We start from the raw sequence: 20137 nt of genomic DNA on the forward strand, positions 1-20137 counted from the left end.
ATTATGCCAGAAACAGTGAACTAAACCCCACCTTGACATTTGTACACTGATGCTAATCAAGGCTAATCAGGATTGTCCCTGTAGCACATAGCAACATAATAGTTTTCTAAACACAAGTACACCATACAGGTCTTAATTAATTCTTTTAGAGGCACTGACATGTTGAGGTTCAACTAGTTATGCTTTTCTCAGTTTGATATCTACAAATTGAAATTTTATAACTAACTGAATAAACCCCATGTTTACCTTAATTGATCTTGTCCATTTTTGCTTTGCTTTCCCCATGAGAAGTATTTTGTGTGATTTCATCATTCATGAAGAACAGTCAGTAGTGAAAACGACTTCTTGACATATTTTTTTCTCCTCCATGTCTATGATGTACCTTGTGTGTCCACCAGCCTTTAGCCAGCAGACAAGTAACACAGGATTAGCCCTTTCTCAGACACCTTAAAGAAGCAACTTGTTGATATGAAGAATGTTTCTTCAAACAAGCAATATCTGTTACAGGAGTCTCAGTATTGATCTTATGGTGACATGTATTAGTGCAGGATTATACTTGCTTTTCTGAAGCATGGCTTCAAACTTATTTGTGCTATTCTTCTTTCTATTAGCCAGTTTATATTCAAAGTATGAGGAAATTCATGGTAATTAGCACTATAGATCTTCCATGTCTACTATAAGCATTACCTACTCAAATTTTCTTTCCTATGTCATTATCTTATGTGTTAGATACTGATGGTGAGCAATAGAAATATTTCAGTGTTTTTGAAACTATATTCGATCACAAAAAGTGGTTTCACTTCACAACACGCTTTGACGATGTTGCAACTATTTTTTTCTTTTTTTAGTAGCAAGTTCATACATTCACCTTGATTGTCTACAGTAGTTTTGAATGTTGTTTAATTTTATTCTATAAATACTGTTTCACTGAGATGACTGCAATGTAAGTGTAAGTGAAACACCCTCTGTTGGCTTCAGAGAGATCTGGAAAGGCTCTCTACTGAGAGCTCAGACGTCACTTTCCATGGAACTTATGACAAGGTGGTGGAAAATTTTAGCCATATTTTGGCTGTTAAATCAAAGGAAAAGACTATTATTGCCAAAAGCAATTCCCTTTGCAATTCTTTACCTCAGTTATCTGCAGCATTCTGCCTGTTATCTGTTTTCTCTCCTCATTGTTCTGATTGGCAAGGGAAGTACAGGTCACTCTGCAGTGGCACCTGAACACAGCTGCACAGGCTGCGCCTTGCAGTGACGAGCTTATTACACAATAGCAAGAAATCAAAATGCACATTTCCTGGCGAGCTGAAAGGTATCACTTTCAACAGAAGGGTAACTAATGCAAAGGGGAAAAAGAATCCTTCACATTCATATCTCTTTGCAAAAGGAACTATTGCATAAGTTGCGTCTGCGGCAAAATATGTTGAGGTCTGATTAATAAGGAAGCTGACACAATGAGAGGAAAAATGTTTTAGTGGATACAAAAAGTGTTCTGATCAAACAAAATACAAGCCCCATCAATAATGGCTTGAAAGAGACTATCTTACTGCCTGCACTGAATGTGTCTGTTTTTTGAAGACTGCTTAGGTAAAAGTGAATTACACTGCTCACGCATTTAACGCTACGTTTTAATATGTACCACTTGGTATAGATTACAACAGTGGACTGAAAACACAGTCATAGTGATCTGAGGGATATTTGTTACAATTTTCTGGCTAGATAATATGAATTTATTTCCCAAGCAGTTGGTTTCTATGGAATAAGAGAAGCAGAAAATTATTTCTGCAAATTGGAATTGATGAAATATCTTTTTCTAAGCCATGCATGCAAGTAATTACTGATTAAATTTTGTGTTAAAATAATTAAGGTGAATTATTTGCTCACTGCTTTTGTATTTTTTTTGAGTTTGCTTGTACTTTATAGACAGACTGAGTGACATGCTTCACTCCTGAGTATTTATAATCATTCTGCTTAATTGAGCTGTCAACTGCTTGAAGAAATACACCACAAAAATCATCTGAAAAACATCCAAAGATTGGGATTTAACACAAAGATCCCATTTCAGAAACAAATGGAGAATTACATTAAGAGTTTTGTAAGGCAATTTTTGCAATTTAGCAAAATCAGATAGGTTGAAATAGAAATATGTAAGTTCTTGTGCAGTTATGGTGGTTTTTATTTGACAGTCCCCAAATCAAATCTGACTTCATTTTGACTTTCCCATAAGGAAAACCCCAGATTTGTCTGAGGCTCATTATGTCTTCTCAAAATTGCCATTTTTAAAGATATATAAACTACATTTTAACTACATCAAACCATTTGTTGATCTTTTGCAAGTCTTCATTCATATTCAGAGCTGGTCTCCCAAGGAAACTTCCTTGAGATTTTCACTTGTCCAGATATTTCTTGTACGTTTTTCAACCTTTCTTGTCAACTCAGTTTTGCAATGTAAACAGGACCCAGAAGCTAAAGGTGCTAAGAGAAAGCTTATTTCCTTCTAAGTCCGGAATGGATCATTATAGAAAACTCTCAAGATTTTCCAGATACAGAGGTTTCAGAGGTAAAATAAAGAAAATAGTATCAAGAAAATCTCTTCTGTGCTTAACTACTCCAATAACATAAGTGGGCACTTGGCTTGAAGGTCTAGGTCCATCACGAAATGTATCAGAATCAGAACTGATGTGCTTGTCTTGGTCATTACATCTGCTTATGGATGCTGGAGAGAGGGTAGACGGGCAAGTGACACAAGTAGATTTTAAACCTCAGAGTAAAAATGTTCTCATGAAACAATATTGCAGTATGCTTTCAGAGGTTATATGAAAATCATTTAATCATTTAATCTGACTTTTCTTTTTCTTTTTTACGTTACCTTTTCAGAAATTTTTTGTTGGTGTAAAAAAATCAAACCCTTTCAGTGTTATTTTTGCTTTTATTTGCCTCATATGACTCTTGTCCCTTCCTTTCTGTCTTACTTGAGGCTTGAAAAAAGTAAAACTAAGCTTAAAAATGATATACATGTAGTTTATGGACAATAAATGTCCTTTCATTTTTTTACAGTTACTTTCTGCTTCTCACACACACTCTTGCCTCACATATTCCTTTATGTTCAGGAGGAAATAACATACTGTCTTAGAAAATTCCTGGTTAATGTGAGCATTTCAGCTTTTAAAGTACTGCTTTACACACTTCTCCACAGATAGTTAAAAGTTTTTCTGTTGCATTGGATCAGAGTCTATCAGGCAAATGCTTCATGTGAAAGACATAGCTGGGAATTCTGTTCCAGCTTAAGTCACCTAAAATTAGGTGCCTACAAGGTAAGCTGGTGCCTAATTTCCCTTAAAGTTAATAGAGCTCTAGGGTTTGACACAGTTGCCTAGGCATAGACGTTCAGTACCACCTGAGGTGTGCTAGAGTTTGCAGTTCCAAGTGCCACCTGAAGGACATCCCCCTTTATGTCCTGTGACTTGCTGGTGCTGGCCTCATCAAGACAACCCACATCCTAGGGCATCGGAGATGGCACTATAGCTGGAAACCTGCGTTCAGGCTACAGAGTCAACATCCTAAACAATACAGCCAGTGTAGTCTTGAAACTGTTTAGCTAACTAATCCCCGCATATTCACCAAAGGTGAATTAAATTGTTCTGTAAATTTTGTTCAGTAGATCTCCTTTAATAGAAGCTTAGGCATATCAACATACATGCAAACATCTACATTTACATGTCTTCATTGCAAACTGATTCCCATCCAGATTATTTGTCAAATATCAAATTTGAGAGACTTTACTGTGTCTCTTGTTTTCCTTTTAAAAGTCGAAACTCTGATTCTATGAAATTAAGTCCTTGAGAGATCAATATGTGTTTTCCATATGGGGTAGAAATACAAACCCCATTTGCACCTCAGGAGGTAATTTGAGTAGTTGTGACACATCACCGCAGGAAGGTGCATCTCACATATCTTCGGTTTAACCAGCTCTTAGGAGTTGAGGTACACTGAGAAAATGTGTCTTTCTAGAAGTAGCTGAAGAGCCTTCTTTTGCCCACAGAGAAGACTTTAGCTTGCAGTTCCTCAACTGTTTTATCTTGTAAGGAGAGGTGAAGAATCAGGTCATTCCACGGGACTTCAAGAAATTAGGAATAGAGAGTTGGAGGGATCCATTACCGAAAATCTTCCAATCTGATTACATAGCAAAAGATACCAAGATGCAATGATTTAACAAGCTTTCTAAAATAGTATACAATTGCAACAGGATTTTTCCAATAAACATATTGAAATTAAACCTCCTATAGCTGAATCAAAACATTTAAAAATTTAGATTTAAGGTTCCCTCCATTTAAATTATGAACTTTTCCCTCTTCAAATTCTTAGCCGTTGTGGCTAGCTGAAGTAAAATAATGAACAAAATGAATAGAAATTACTATTAATCTTCTTTTAATCATAAGACAAAATGATCAGCTTAATCCTTAAATTTGCAGAATACTTAAAAGTGTATAAAGGCTCATTGATCAGCGCTGAAGCTTGATTAGGTGAGCATTCAAATCAGCAAAGCATCCAGGCAGACTGTCTAAAACTGCAGCGTGCGTGTGATAGTGTTCTATTTCAAGTCATGTCTCAGACTCTCACAGTGATGTGCAATAGACTGAGAGGAAAATTTAACCTTACCATCTTGCAGAGATGATTTCCACAAGGTTCAAATTGGAGATAAAATAGATTTAAGGGGCATCCTGAGCAGACACTAGTTGATCATTGAGTTAATTGGAAGTGATGAAGCTATTTTATGTGGTAGAAAAACTAATCAAGATTTATTAACCTCAGGTAACAAACCCATTTGAGAGGGCTCTGGAGAAGTAGGATAATCTGATTTGATCATTTCTTGGACAGGAAGACTATCACTCACAACATATGTCCTGCTTACAGTTCTCATTTGTGTTCCACATTACATTTGTTGCAAGTTTGTAGAAGTTCTGTGATGTGTCAAACTCCACTCCTTCATCTGGACAATGTAATTCTCAAATAAACTTAACAATAAACAAGCTTATATAAACTCAAATAAGCTTACAATGAGCAATTTTAATCTAACTGTCATTAGAGAACAGGTATATTAGACTTCATATTTATCAAACTTCTCATATCCTCTCATTATTGTTAATGATGTGTAACATTCTAAATGCTCACACATACAGGATTAGTGAAAAGCCAATTACAAAAACTGTTCCAGAGATAACTCTCAAAACTCTGCCACTCTCCAGGCCTTTTTCAAAGCATGTCTCTGACATAAGTGACTCTAACCTGAGTTCCTGTTCCTTCCACCTGAAGAGAAGTGGATATTTCTTTATCGTAGCACACTCTGTTGCCCTTGATCTTTAAATATTACAAGGAGATAAAAAAGGTAGCCACTCAACTCTTCTATTGTCCAGCTCTCATATTACTAGTTTTTTTAACGTGGTTTATCTGTTCAGTTGCATTAGATGACTTACTCCTGGAAGTCCTTTAGGCTTCAAGTAGCTTTTTGCTGCTGCTTTTGCAATAAGCTTATAACTTCCTGTTAGCCTTCAGGTTTCCCTCTAAAACCACAGATATTTGAATAATCCTATAGCCTCTACATCAGAACACACAGACAAACAGCAATAAATGGATTGAAGGAACAACAAGGTGGTTCTACTTAAGTCAGTGAAAAGTTCCTCACTGGGACCGTAATGCAGTTCTAGATAATAGTCATCTATATCTTCAGTATTTCAATATCTAAAATAAGTATTTCAAATTAGGTTCAAGGGCAAATATGAGACAAAATTCAGGAAAGGGAAAAATTATAAGGGCTTTCACATTCCCTTATGATTTACCCTGGTGATCATGATCTTCCACACTAATTTAGTGCTTTCCACGTTATTAAATCTGTCTTGAATGTATGATTACCTGAACTACTAGTTATCAACAATATTAAGAAATCAACCTTGTTACTTCCACAGCGCACTGACTGATTTTCAGACAGAGAAGGCAGTCTTTTCAGTGAGATGCTTAGGGTCTTTAGACAGACAATCTGCACATAATTTACACTGCCACAGGTAGAGTTAATTAGTTCTGCAGAGTTCTATGGTGATATGGGTACACTTTCTAAATTTAGTTTAAATCTAAGTGGTATTATCATTATTATTACTATGATGTCAGTCATCCATGCAACGACATGCTGCACTACTGAGCCTGAGGAGTGTTCATACAGGGTGAGACTGGTCTCAATCTATACACTGAGTATCCCCTAACTTTATCCACTTTTCCATAAGTTGTTTGCTGATGCTTTAAATTTTTAAATTCTTTTCTGCCTTATCAGATTGACTTGCAAACTGTGAACATGACTGCTAAGCTCTTACATAAACGTTCTTGGCAGCTTCTAACAAAATCCCTTTGTGTGAATGTTTATCTTCTTGGAGATGGTATGCACAAGCCATAAATTGCAGGATGATTTTTATTTTTTGCATAGCCCCCTGTGGGTTTTTTTGGAAAATTTTTCTTCTGCTGTTTATAGTTTCCTTACAGAACTGTAAAACCTCTTTATGGAGTCAAGTTATATTATGAAAAAAATAGAGTTATAGCCAAAAGGTTGGACTTAGGAAGTAGAAAGAGGAGATAGAGTCTAGTTTATCTCACACTGAAGCTAGTGAGCCTTTGCACTGATTTACAGAAGCCCCAGACTGCACTTCTAAGTTGGGGAGCTAAAGGAATGCCTTTCAAACAGCAGATACTGCAGCACACACACAAACACAGGGGTTTTTTTTACATTTATTGAATTAAAAAACTGTTCACTAGCTAGAAACTTTGAAAGCAAGACTTGGGATATGACAAGTTCAGGAAACAGCAGCAAAAAACACATGCAATGGGATACTTGGAGGGCAAAGTCAAACTAGCAGATTAGTTTATCAAGAAAGAGACAGAAAGAGCTGCCAAAACACAAGTGAAAACAAGACTTGAGGAATCAGTCAGGGATGAAAGATATGGGGAGGGACATAAGTCTTTGATTAGAATTTTTAATGAGGGATTTCTTCTGTGTTGTGAAACATACTGTAATTTGTCTAAATTTAAATTGATCTGATATTTTTCTCTCAAGCAGAATTGTTGAAAAATACAGCCATAAAAAGCAGAATTGATAAATTTGAGGAGTGGCTTTTTGTAACAAGGCTATAGATCTCATACTTGGGGCTTATCTTCAATTTATACTTATACAAATTAGAAAATATTCTTTCAAGTTCTGAGAAGATACTGGCTGACCCCTAGTATTCTGAAGCTTTCTTAATAAACATCATGGTCTCATCTGGATTTTAAGATCGTTCTAATACATCATACACCTTTTGTTCAGTATTAAAAACTGTAATTTAATATCAACTTAGAGACAGACACATAAATCAAATGTTAAAGAGAGATGAAAGCCTAGTTAATACCATCTCTTGCTCATAACTTCTCTTATTGTAAGTGAAGTTATGAGCAATTGTTTACACAAATTAAATTCCTGTGCATTTTAATAAGATGAATTTACAGCTTCAAAATTATAGCTTCTCTTTCCAATATTTAATTTGTGGAAATATCTTTCATCATTATATAAGCACATACATTTTATATGGAGCTTTTGAATAATAGCATTTGGATCTTGGAGAATAAATGTTTAATAATCTTGTTTAAAAGTGAGTTGCAGAAGTTTATCAAAAAGAAATGTGGAAATAAACCAATTGATTATTATAATAACTAAGCTGGCCCACTGATACCTGATTACAAGCCCACATAACTGTCTCAGTTGCAGCAGTATTAAATAAAATGAAATTCTGTACTATAAAACTGGTATTTTCAGTTGCTGAAGGTTGTGATTATAGCCATAATAACTACTACAGTCATTCCACCATACAATCTAATTCTGGCTGTAGCTAAGCCAAGAATTACTCGATTAATTTTTAGACGTCAAAAACTATTTGGATTAACCTTGAGGCTTTAACAAGGAATTTTTAAACATCTTTTACAAATAGAATTTCTGAAAGCCTAATTTTGAACAGTCTGAACTTCCTTAAAAATATGGTTTTTCAAAAGATGTCAGTACAGAAAAGATAGTGCTATATTATAAGTCAACGTTAGCCAAGGATAAGCATGTACTTAAACCTTAAGCATGTGAGTAGTCCTGACAGATAATTATTAATTCTCTAATAAATTAGCTTTGACACCACAATTTCTATTACCTGTGGTGAATTATAAATACTTTACATTGGAAAAGAAAAAAGGGAGAGGCACTGCTGGACACAGCCATAGATTTCAGACAGTCATCTTACCAGCTTTTATACTTCAGAGAGGAACACTAAAGCTGCAACAAAGATGATAATCATGAGATAAGTGGTTGAAAAATTATTACAGGTGGCTAGAAAACACAACAGTGAGACAACAAATAGCTGAGTAAGAGGAACAGTAGCACATTCATACTACCACAAGTTCAAGTGTTTGATTATTCAGTTTCTCAGCTGCTGTAAATATTTGAGGCATACAGATAAGAAAGTTAAAATAGTGTGAGAAAAGCCATGGGTGAATTTTTGTTCAATTTAATTTCAAAATTGAAACATGTCCTTAATTCCAAAATTAAACTTTTATTTTTCATATTTTCCCATCCTAATATGTTGATGAATAACTTCGGTTCACCTGAACCAATATTTTGCAGTGAGTCTGAAGTACTACCAAATTTTTTCAGCCAGCCTTCATTTGAAAATGTCACATAAAATGATTGATGAGTATCAAAAAAAGCTCTCTTCAAACCTCATCACTTTACCACTTGGTTTCCATGCAGTCTATTATACCATATAGCCAGTGATATTTATTAGTTATCTTATGGCTGTATGTGCCTGAAGCTTCGAGTTATGCACCGTTTCTGCTACAGTGTGAACACTACAGGATGGCAGCAGGTTCCCTGAAGTGCACTTCAGGGGAGAATATGATGTGGAAGAGTAGCCTCAGAGCTACTAAACAACACGGCACTGACCGGTCATGGGTACCGTTTCCCTTTTTGCAGCTGTCTTAGATGTCACCTTTAGCTATTTTTTAGTAAGGTGCTGGGGTGGTTTTTTAAAGACATTATTTCCTTGACAGTATATGCAGATGCATCTTTCTATGCATCCACCTTGCACAGAAATAATTACCATTGGAATTTCCTTTGATTTTTGAGGGAAAGTCAAAATGGTAGAAGTTTATTTTTTCAGACTTATGAAATAGTGCAAGTCTGAGCTATAGTAACCTACATTTTCCTATTTCCTCACAGGCACAAAACTCCAAATACATTAATGTCAACGTGCACCGTGTGCCAAGTGCTTCATTAGCTCATGCAGTCTTCCTTTGTGAGGTCAACTGTTCAAGCCTCCAGCCTCCTGTGCTTGCTATAGGAAGTAGGTGAGCTTCCTTTTCCTGGTGTTTACCTGTAAAACTATAGCACCAGAGTAGGCCAGTGTTCTGGTTTTGGCTGGGACAGAATTAATTTTCTTCACAGTAGCTGGTATGGGGCTCTGCTTTGGCTTTGTGCTGGAAGCAGCGCTGATAACCCAGGGATGTTTTCATTATTGCTGAGCCGTGCTCACACAGAGCCGAGGGCTTTTCTGCTTCTCCCCCCACCAGCGAGGGGGGCACGAGGAGTCGGGAGGGGACAGAGCCGGGACAGCTGACCCCAGCTGACCCCAGGGATGTTCCAGCCCATGGGACGTCATGGGGGAAGACGAAGGAAGGGGGGACGTTGGGAGTGATGGCGTTTGTCTGCCCAAGTGACCGCTTTGTGTGATGGAGCCCTGCTGTCCTGGAGATGGCTGAACACCCGCCTGCCTGTGGGAAGGGGTGGATTAAGTCCTTGCTTTGCTTTTCTTCTGCGCATGGTTTTTGCTTTCCCTGTTCAACTGCCTTTATCTCAACCCAGGAGTTTTCTCACTTTTACCCTTCCGATTCTCTCCCCCATTCCTCTATTGGGGGGAGTGAGTGAGCGGCTGCGTGGGGCTGAGTTGCCGGCTGGGGTTAAACCACGAGAGCCAGTCAGGCTGGCTTTCACAAACTGCAGGCATGAAACTCTGCTGTTGTCTGGCCTGTCCAAATTACGAACTATCCTCACAACCTGTGCCCATGAACTTCATGAAGTTTCCAGTTAACTATTTGTTCTTCCTAAACCTGTAAAAAGACAGAAGGGTGTATTTTGCAGCTCAAACTTATCCATACATATACTCTTCATAGGTCTGGCATAGTTTGGCAAGGTCATATATTTAAATCCTGCTACTTTTTTATTCTGTCTTTCATTAGAAGGACAATAAATACTGTCTTCAAAAATTCTATTTCTGAAAGCTCTCTGGTTGATGTGAAAGTATTACCCAATGGCATGTACTCACTTGACTCCATGACACTATGGACACACAAACAATCTAATATTGTGCCAATACTGAAGGACTGAAGCAAGTTCATCTTACTGTTTGCAGGAATACATAGGAATTTTCTGAACTTCTGCTGATCATTCCAAGGGAGTTTTATCGAGGACTGATTATCTGCACTGAGGAATTACAGTGATCTGGAAATAAGCATCCTCAGTGTTCACTTCTTCTAGAGTATTGCAACATACCTGCGGTCTCCATGATTTCTTTAGGAAAAGATGACACTTCTCAGAATGGCAAGCATTCTTCTACCTACACATATTACTATCTTAATTCATTTTTTCCTGTGTTTTAAATGAGTTCTCTTAATATTACTATTTCAAATCATCCACAATAGGGACTTCTGATTTTTCACACCAGGATGAAAACAAATAGTTTGCAGTGGGTGTCACAATTTAGTATGTCACTATTTGCATTTGAAAGAACACGTCACTGAAATTGCCAGCCATGTCCACTGCAAGTTCAAGCGGTCACATCCCACCTTTCTGCCTCCAGTAAAGGGTACCACATGTTCTCAGAAAGGAAGCACCTGTTAGGAAATGCCTCTCCCTTTTTCAGTCCTTTTTGATCTCTAGTAACAGACCTTTGCTAAAGGTCATATATCTCATTAGGTTTATCAAATTTAGCCAGGAGTGACTTTTAAATGGATGATAGATGCTGTCAGTTTAAAAATAGAAGGAAAAAAAATCAGAGGAATGCCATGCATATGATAAGCTCCTTAAATTTAAAGCTTTGGAAATCATCATGTCTACCATATTAAAAATCAGTGAGCATACACAATGTATAGCTTCCAGTTTACAGTCTTTTCTTAAACTGTTAGATTTCCCACCTTTTTCTTCTTCCAGAAAATGTTGGAGCTGTGCAGGCACAGCAAACACTCGTTTCACACCCTTACTATAGAACAGAAGCTTCACAGAAACATTAGGTAAGAGGAAATAATGATCTCAGCTGATAACTGAATTCATATACAAAGGCCAATAAATGCCTTTATTAAACAGAACAACTCACTTCAATGCCCCAAATCACCCACAATTATGTTTTTCTATCTCCTGTGCTATACTGCACCCTCCCTTATACGAGATACTTCTTTTGGAACGATGAAAGCTTTTTGAGTAGATTAGTCAATTTTTTACAAGTTCAACTTTTGGACAATCTTAAGAAAAGCTTCTGTGAACTCTGATTATACTGGTATTATCATCTATTTTCTCATCTTATTCCCTAAATCTTAGGGAATTAGTCAAATGTAATAATGTGCAAGTAGCCCAGTGATAGATTTTTGGGGACCAGCTCCTCACTGTCATTAGCTGAAAACGTAATGTCCTTAGCAATTAAACAGGTAGCACTGCAGTGTCAGTGCAGGGCTGTGCATAAGCTTCTAACCTTCCTACACTGGAGATGTTCAGCGGAACGCCTGAGCTTAACTGATTTCAGAGCCAAGCAGTGTGAGTGCTGGGCTTTACCATCACGGACATATTGGTACTGAGGTGGCTACGCATTTGGGTAGAAACACATCCAAAGACTGGTGGTGATTAATCAATAAAGACCTCAGAAAAAGGAAGAATTAAATCTGTAGTGAGGAGCAATTATAATGCATTTCTGAAAGAATATAACTAGTTTAATGGAAAAATGTAAGTCCTTGCCATCATTCAAAAGCATAAAGATACACTTTAATCAAATGATCTCTTCTAACTAGCAAGCAGCTGAAAAAAATTTATATGTTTGGTACCTAAAAAGATGTGCAAAGCTGCAAGTAACTTACACAGCTGTTTGTTTGTTGTAAGGCAAACTTCTGAGTAAGATGCCATGCTGGGAAGTAAGTCTAACTGGCACTATGTTCATAGTCACAGGAGAACTGTATGTAGAAGGAAACATCTCCTAAACTAAATTTTTGTTAGGGTAAGGCTGAGAATGCTAGCACACAGCTGTGATTCAAAATCATGGTATTCAAGTATGTTAGAATTACATTTTCTGTCCTTTCGCAATATCAGAAAACTAGAAAATGAAGAAATGGTCAAAGCATCAAAGAAGTACCTTAACTGTGAGTCATTGATATTGGCGGTTGGACTTGATGATCTTAAAGGTCTTTTCCAACCTAAATGATTCCATGAAAATCCACCAATTTCCCTTTTCTCAGACACAGAGTATGGAACATATGTATCACTTAATAGCAAGCTAAAAAATTGTGTTTATTTTAACTTTGGCTTTGTTACATCATCATTTCTCATTAGCCACTATGATTTCTCCTTACCAGTGGGACAGGCCACTACTCTGGGAAGTGGCATTAGAAGAAGTAGTTGCTATAAGAAATCAGAGGGGCTCATCTGAGCCATGCCAAGAACCACCTACATGTTACTGACGCCCCTTTAAAACTGAGTGGGGATAGGAAATGGTTGCCATCAGCATGATTGTTTTCTTTTTAATCTGATGTTTATAAAATTGTATAAAATCTGCTTTAGATGACAGAAAAAGCTGTAAGCACCAGAAGCGTAGCAAGCATTGAGGTGTGCCAGGGCTGCAAGCTCTAATGATATGAAGCCTTTCATTATAGACAACTATTTTGTCAGATTATAGATGAAGCTTGTGAGCTGTGTTTGAGAAATGTAACCTGAAGTCATGACTTTTTATTTCCTAACATTTAAGTCCCGGGATTTTCTAAGGCATGAAGTGGCTGTGCACAAGGCTTACAGGCCTGTGCACGTTGGTCTCCCTCCTTGGCTACATTCCATGTCATGAATACTGTAGGCACACAATTATCTCCATTAGAGGAAAACACGAGGAAAGATAAAGAGTAACTTCTCTGCAGAAAAGAAAGAAACAGAAAAATTGCATCTGGAAGAAAACAGTCATCCGCTAGGTTGTGCCAGAGTTACTGATCTTTAAGAATGAGACCACTGACTAGTCAATATGTTATTTACTGGTTGTTAAATACAGACAAAAAAAGTTTTTCCTACTTAATCTTAACTGCCAAGGCACTTGTTACCAATAGATAACCAGTATGTTATTATTGTTACCTTTCTGTTCCCTAATGCTACCTTTCTGATTGGCTTCTTAGGTTTCATAAGGTGGTACAAACCAGAAAATTAATTTGAAAAGAAATAGCAAAAGCACCTCCTGAAACTGCTTTTTGATTCCACAGTATGTTTTGGAGAAATAGGTGATAAATTTCAGGCACTTTTCTTGGGTGTTTCTTTCTGGGTACTTGAAAAACCTGCTTCTGTTTATACTACAATAACTGTTTAAATTATTTTGGAGCCTTCCATGTAGAAGCCTTTCATTAACAAAAACTCAAATCAAGGAACTTTAAATGCAAAAAATATCCTTTAGCTACTAGAGTGATTTATAGCCTTCTACTATTAACACCTCCCCTCCTGAAAGATTCTCAGACTTCCAGTACTTCTGGGTTTAAATTAAAATTCAGCTGAAATATATCCATGCAATATATTAACAACACATTAAGAAACCCATATTTAAGCAAATAAAACCTTTCCACAAGAAATCCAGTCATGTAAGTGCAACTGCCCTTAATTCCCACTTCTTGTCCAACTGAAATGTCCTCCTGAGGACGGGAAGCAAATTTGAAGTACATGTTAAAAGAACATAATGTTCTTGTCCACTAAAAAATGCAAAATACATTATTTTTAATAGTAAAAATGGCAGAGTAATTTTTGATCATCATGCCTCCTGTTTTCATCAGATGAGCTAGTTTTCCATCCTGTCTTGGCAGGTTGTTGTCAAGAAGAATGACCATAACGTTGCTCTTTCAATAGGTGGCAGTCTTATTCATTACAAACTCCAGCAGTGGATATGGTAGGGCAGGAGACGGGTATATGAAGATAGTTTTTATTCTTAAATCAAAGCCAGTAGCAACCTAAGAAGAGTATAAGCATGCGCTAGTGAACAGTGCGCTGAGCTGGTAATTGCGAGACCTGGGTTCTAGCTTCAGCCACTTTCCCTGGCATATGGCTGCTAATTTAGTCTTCCTGAATGGGATTCATTCAAATATCTAAACCGAAGCACAGTTTAAGTGTCAGGAACAGTCAGAGACCTTTGCATAAACTCATAGTCCTAGGCTCCCTTTCTTGTCAAGTGACAAAACCAAGCACTTCTAGAGTGTACCTGAATCAGATTGCAGCCTGTAGAAGCGACTAATTCTTCCTGTTGACTAGAAGGCAGACTACAGAGAGACATTTAACTTTTAAATAGGTAAACCAGATGAACTTAATACCACTCTTTTTTTCTCAGTGCCTATATTACTTATCCTATCTCTAGACTTTAGAGCAAACACTGTTCACTTGCTATGTACACAATGCCTAGTTTAACAGGTTTTTGACTGTACTTATAGCCCCTGAAGACTGCTTTCTATGACATTTGTTTTAGTCTGGAATGATGCACCCTTTACCCTGGAGTAATTTGGAACCAGCATCTTCCTATGGAGCTACAGAAAATGGTAATGATGGAGCCATAAAAAAAAAAAGTTTGAGCTTATTTGTGGTCACTAAAATAACCAGAAACAGCTCTCCCTCTATAGAAATGTTTATCCCAACATCTCAGATATAAGTTATATTGCTCGAAACATTTTTTTTCTGAACATAAACTTAGTTCAATGACAACAATAAAAACTTGGGGTTGGTTCACGGTATCCCTAAAGCATTTACATTTTAGAAGCACGCTAGCAATTTTTTATCCACACAAGATACAGCTTTCAAGAAACACAAATCCATGCATAAGGATGCAATGGGCAGGGGAAAGTTTTGTTTTCTAGTATTAATTTGGGCTTGTTTATTTCTAAGAATTTTAATAATCTAGTTTCTATGTTTATAAAAATCTAGCTTTCTTGAGTTTAGAAGATCCTAGATGTGATTTGAGGGGTACACTATATGGGAAAGATCTTGGCAGATTCACCTTAAAGTTCTGGCCAAACACCTTCATGTCCAATCACATTACTTTAGAGAAAGTCATTAGTACATATTTTACAGTAGATGCTAAAAATCAACAAATAAAAAGGACTGCAAGATATGAGAATGAAGCTTCTAAATTATAAAAATCCTTTAGTTTCCTGAATTTATCTTCAGCTGAGGTCATGTGGTGATAGTTTTGCAACTTTCAGATGACCAGTCTTAAGGAAAATGTAGTCTGTGATAGTATGAGATATACAAAGAAATCGACTGTATAAAGCACTCAAAGTAGCACCCATTACACGTCATGCAAGAGTATGCAAGAATTTCTGTTCTGTTACATATCACTCCTCAAAAGTCCTTTAGACATCTGAAAAGTCTTCTTCATCCCTCTGCCCTGGGACAAATACAGCTGAAATGTTTTTGTCCAAATATTAGCTTTTATTTCCTGTGAAGCTTAATACAGAAATACATACATGAGATGTAGATCATGTGTGGGGCTGAACCTCGGTGTATCTTCTTGTTGTGAAAACAAGCATCTGAAGTCATCTTGATATCAAGCTTTTCCATTTTGAATTCCCTGGCATCATAAAACTTAATGCAGTCAAGCAATATTTCCACATGGAAGTGTAGCTGAGAATACTGAATAGCCATAAAAGAGCATCTTATCTTCAGGCAGATTTGATTCTGCAGGTTCTATTGGCACATGATTGGTGTAATTGCTTGGTACTGCAGATAGCAAGTATTTCAGTACTGGATCAAAGACATGTCTAACTTTGGAAGGAACAGTTATAATTATTAATGGAATTTAAAATTGAAAAGTGAATATCAATAAAACACTGAGTGGTGTTTAAATGTAGAGAACATATTTCTATTATTAGCTAATTGTCAAACTTAAGTGAATATGGATTTACTAGTCAGTGACCACACAGAGTGGTCCATTTCGTTAAATTTCACTGTTCCTCATCTGAAATCCGTACTAAGCAGTCATTGATTTAAACGAACAAGCAAACAAACAAAACTTCTATTATGAACCTAACACTAATTTAATGTGAATTTAAGAAAATATATGCTATTTCGCTTGTCTTATTTTAGCTACTCTGTCACTTAAAATCACAATAAGTCAGAACAAATTATGTGGTAAACACTTAAAAGGTTCCCCGGTTCCAAAAGGTGATATTTTTTCCTGTTTTACAGTTATGGTTTTCAATGGTATGATATTTTGAAGCAAAATAAAAAGCAGGGAGTTACTTTTGAAGTACTAAATTTTTTAGGAAAATGCAATGCCAAGCACAAAGGTGTCATTGTTAACTGCCTCTGTCTATCTTTTTATGAAGAAATAAGTTTAAAACAGAAACGCCTTGAGGATATAAAGCAAGCAACAAGGATTAAAATGTTAATCTGTTACTTTTCTGAAATGAAGCAGATGGACAAGATCAACAGTGAAAGAGAATACTGAAATAATCTTTTATTTATAACATCCAGATAATGTTGTTCCTTAATCCTTTTAGACATTTATCCCTAAATTAAGTTTGCATCTTATAATTGTACATAATTTGCCTTACAGAACTTTCCTGGGTACAAATCCTTGCAGGCAGTATACGTGCAAAAGTGTAATAAATATCTGAAGCTGAATTAGAACAAGTGAATCACTTTGAGAAGGGAAAAAGGCAATTTTCTGAAAGGACTTTAGAGGTGCTACAGTGATTCAAAAATATATTAAATTACCCATAAGAAAATACAATTTAAGTCAAATGCACCATCAGTGAAATAAAAATTTTCTGATTTGATTGTCTCAGTAAGAATGAAGAGATGGAAAGAGGCTATATTCTCATCATTTTCAAAAACCAGGTACTGGCTCTAACTTTGTCACTTTTGACCCCTCTAATGGCTTTTTGTTTTTCTAAATGCGCCCTTGGCTTGAGTCTTCATCCTCAATAAAAAACTGTTTCATTCCTACATACTTAGACTTTTCAACTTTCATTGATAGTATTCAATTCTTATAAGACTAACATTCCTCAAGTAAGATGAAATATGACTTAAAAATAGCCCTAGAAACTATGTGATTTTAGTTAAGTCTTTTGTAAATGATATAGTTTGCCTTAGGTCAAATAGCAACTTGCTTAATCCCCAATCCAATATCCATTTCAGCAGAGTTTTTGACAGAACAATTTATTAACTTAAGGGAACCTCATATCTAATCCAACCTTTTGTTCAACCTCCGAGAACATTACAGATGTGCCTCTAGTACATCATACAAACATTACCTTACTCACTTGGCTCTCCTTTTCACACTACTTCAAATCAGATGACCTTTCCTTTTCTCTTAAAGCTCACATTGAGTTTATTTTGCCAGTACTGTTTTTACAAGTGAACTTATCATCAAGATCTGCTTACTTTTGATTCTGTCCAAGACAGTCACTGAGAAGCAACTAGAGCTGATTTTGTTTGTTGTAATTATACTTTATAGCAAAGTGAATATAGACATAGTCTAAGAGTTTTCTTTTGTAAGTACCATGATAACTGAAAGTAAACTTAGCATGAACTATTTCTATCTGCAGTTTAGAAAAGAGTGAAGGCAATGAAATGAAATACTTCAGAAAAGCTATAAAGGCTCAGAGCCTTGTAATTGAGTAAAACGGTTTGCCACAAGAACATTAGTTGAGACTGATACTGGCTTTTAGTTTAGTGAAAGAACTCTAATCATACTTGATGTTATTTAGAAGTATTATAGGAAAAAAGATGATGATATATGGTTCATTGAGATGCACCATTCAGTGAGTTCAATAACATTTTAAAGCTAGTTAACAACAGTCACATTAGAAAATGACTGTTTGCAGGGCCAAAAATATACTTTAATATCCAAAGTGCCTAAAGCCAAAACCAAAATAAGATCTAGGCGATATAGATTATGTGATCATTGCAAATCTTTCAAAGCAAAAGCCCAGCACAAACCAGCAAATCAAATCATATCCTTCCTTTTTTTTGTCATTTGCTCTATGATGTGGATTTGTATATAATAAGAAATTGTGATATTTTCATTACCAGTTCCCTGTCCCAGAGGTATTTTCTTTCCTGGGCAGCTTTATATTGGTTTAAGGAACCCTGCCACCAATCACCACAAATTAGGACAAAAGAGTCAATCGCCTTTGAAACTTGCATGTTGTCAAACTCATCTTGAGAATGGCAACAAAATGTTCAGAATAGGTATACAACCCCTCTTTTCTGGTTTCCTCTGTGCCTACAGAGGTAAATAAGGGATAGGCATGTTATCTCTAAAAGAGTTTGGAGTTCAGAGCAAGATACAATCACCTTTATGGCCTGACTTGTAGATCAAGTCTGATTGCAAACTAACCGTTGGAAAATTTTCCCATCTAATTTCATGGCTTTGGTGTCAGGCACAAATCACTGATAAGAAATGGTTACTGTATATCTGATGAGAGTCATCACTTCTGTAATTGGCAAAGGGTTGGGTTTTTTTGAACGTGTTGCTTAACTTAGTCCACTAAATTTTTCATCAAGCATTAGCTGTGTCAGCTGAAAAAAACACAACATCCGTGTTTAGAAAAGTGTGTGTGCATCTGTAATTACATGCCCATGACAAGTAGCTTTTAAAAGACAAGAATAAAGGAATAAATAGATTTAAATGGAAGTCTGAGCTTTTAATTAATTTAATTAATTCTTTATAATCAGAATTTGTTGAGCCAATGACATAAGGTGTTGCTATTTTGCACCTCTCCACTCCGAACTGTCATTGACTATATTTGCATGAGCATGTGGTGCGGTTATGATAGGAGCGGTTTGTGAAGCTTAACGTTTGCTGCTGAGGACCTGATGCCACACTGTTATCTGGGAGTTTAATCTCATTATAGTACTGAATGTCTGTGAGGGGTTGGAGTGCATTTTTCTGTTAAGTTTCATCCAAAAGCAATTGAGCTATTGCAATCTGCGAATGGTCTATGATGCGAATCACATCAGCGAGTGGGGACAACTGGGAGATTCCCTTCAAAAAAATCTCAGTCCTCTCCAAATGAACATGCTTATGCAGAGAAGCACGTCATCTGTCTAGCACTCATGGTAAATGGGTGACCATGGAGCATTCCACTAGCATGAATTCAACACTTCTCATTTAACTTTTACCCAAGATAGCTCAGAAGAACTGAATCTACAGGAAAGAAGTAAGGAAAGGAGTAACACAGAGCATGCATCGTCCTCTCCACCAGAGAAACAGCCAGTTTCTTCTGCAACTGGGTGGAGCTTTCCAAGTAATGGAGAGGAGTCATCAATAAGGCTTCTGAAATTGCTATAATCCCAACTGGCCTATACTCATAGCAAAGTTTTTAACTGAACTCTACCAACAAAGATCAGTCAGGTTGTGGTGTAGTTCAACTACTGCCCACAGGTAAATCACCTTGAAAATATTTTTAAAAGCATATTGGTGCTGGGAATTTGTCAGTGTTAAATTCATAGTGAGCTTCCAAATCCAAGTTTGTCAAACACTAAATTTGAAATGCATATGCAACTTCATGCTACCATCAAGAGTTACTTCAGCTGGTAGCCACATTCCTAATGCCACAAAACTACCCTGTGCATTGCCTCAATGATTTCTGGTTTTCTACATGTGAAGAACTGGACCTTGGACAAGTGCAGATAGGTATCAAGCAGGTTTCAAGTGTCACCAGTAGATATTTCAGGTAGCTATCTTCACTTAATAATATTTCTGTCAAAGGCTATTCTTACAGCATCTCAACAATACGATACAATTAACATCCAAATAGCTTTTCACCTGCTAGTTTCAGTCTGCAACTGGTTTCAGTCAGGGAAGCT

Source organism: Haliaeetus leucocephalus, unplaced genomic scaffold (assembly GCF_000737465.1).
Source record: "Haliaeetus leucocephalus isolate CR32 unplaced genomic scaffold, Haliaeetus_leucocephalus-4.0 Scaffold151, whole genome shotgun sequence".
In the NCBI taxonomy this organism is placed as follows: domain Eukaryota; kingdom Metazoa; phylum Chordata; class Aves; order Accipitriformes; family Accipitridae; genus Haliaeetus; species Haliaeetus leucocephalus.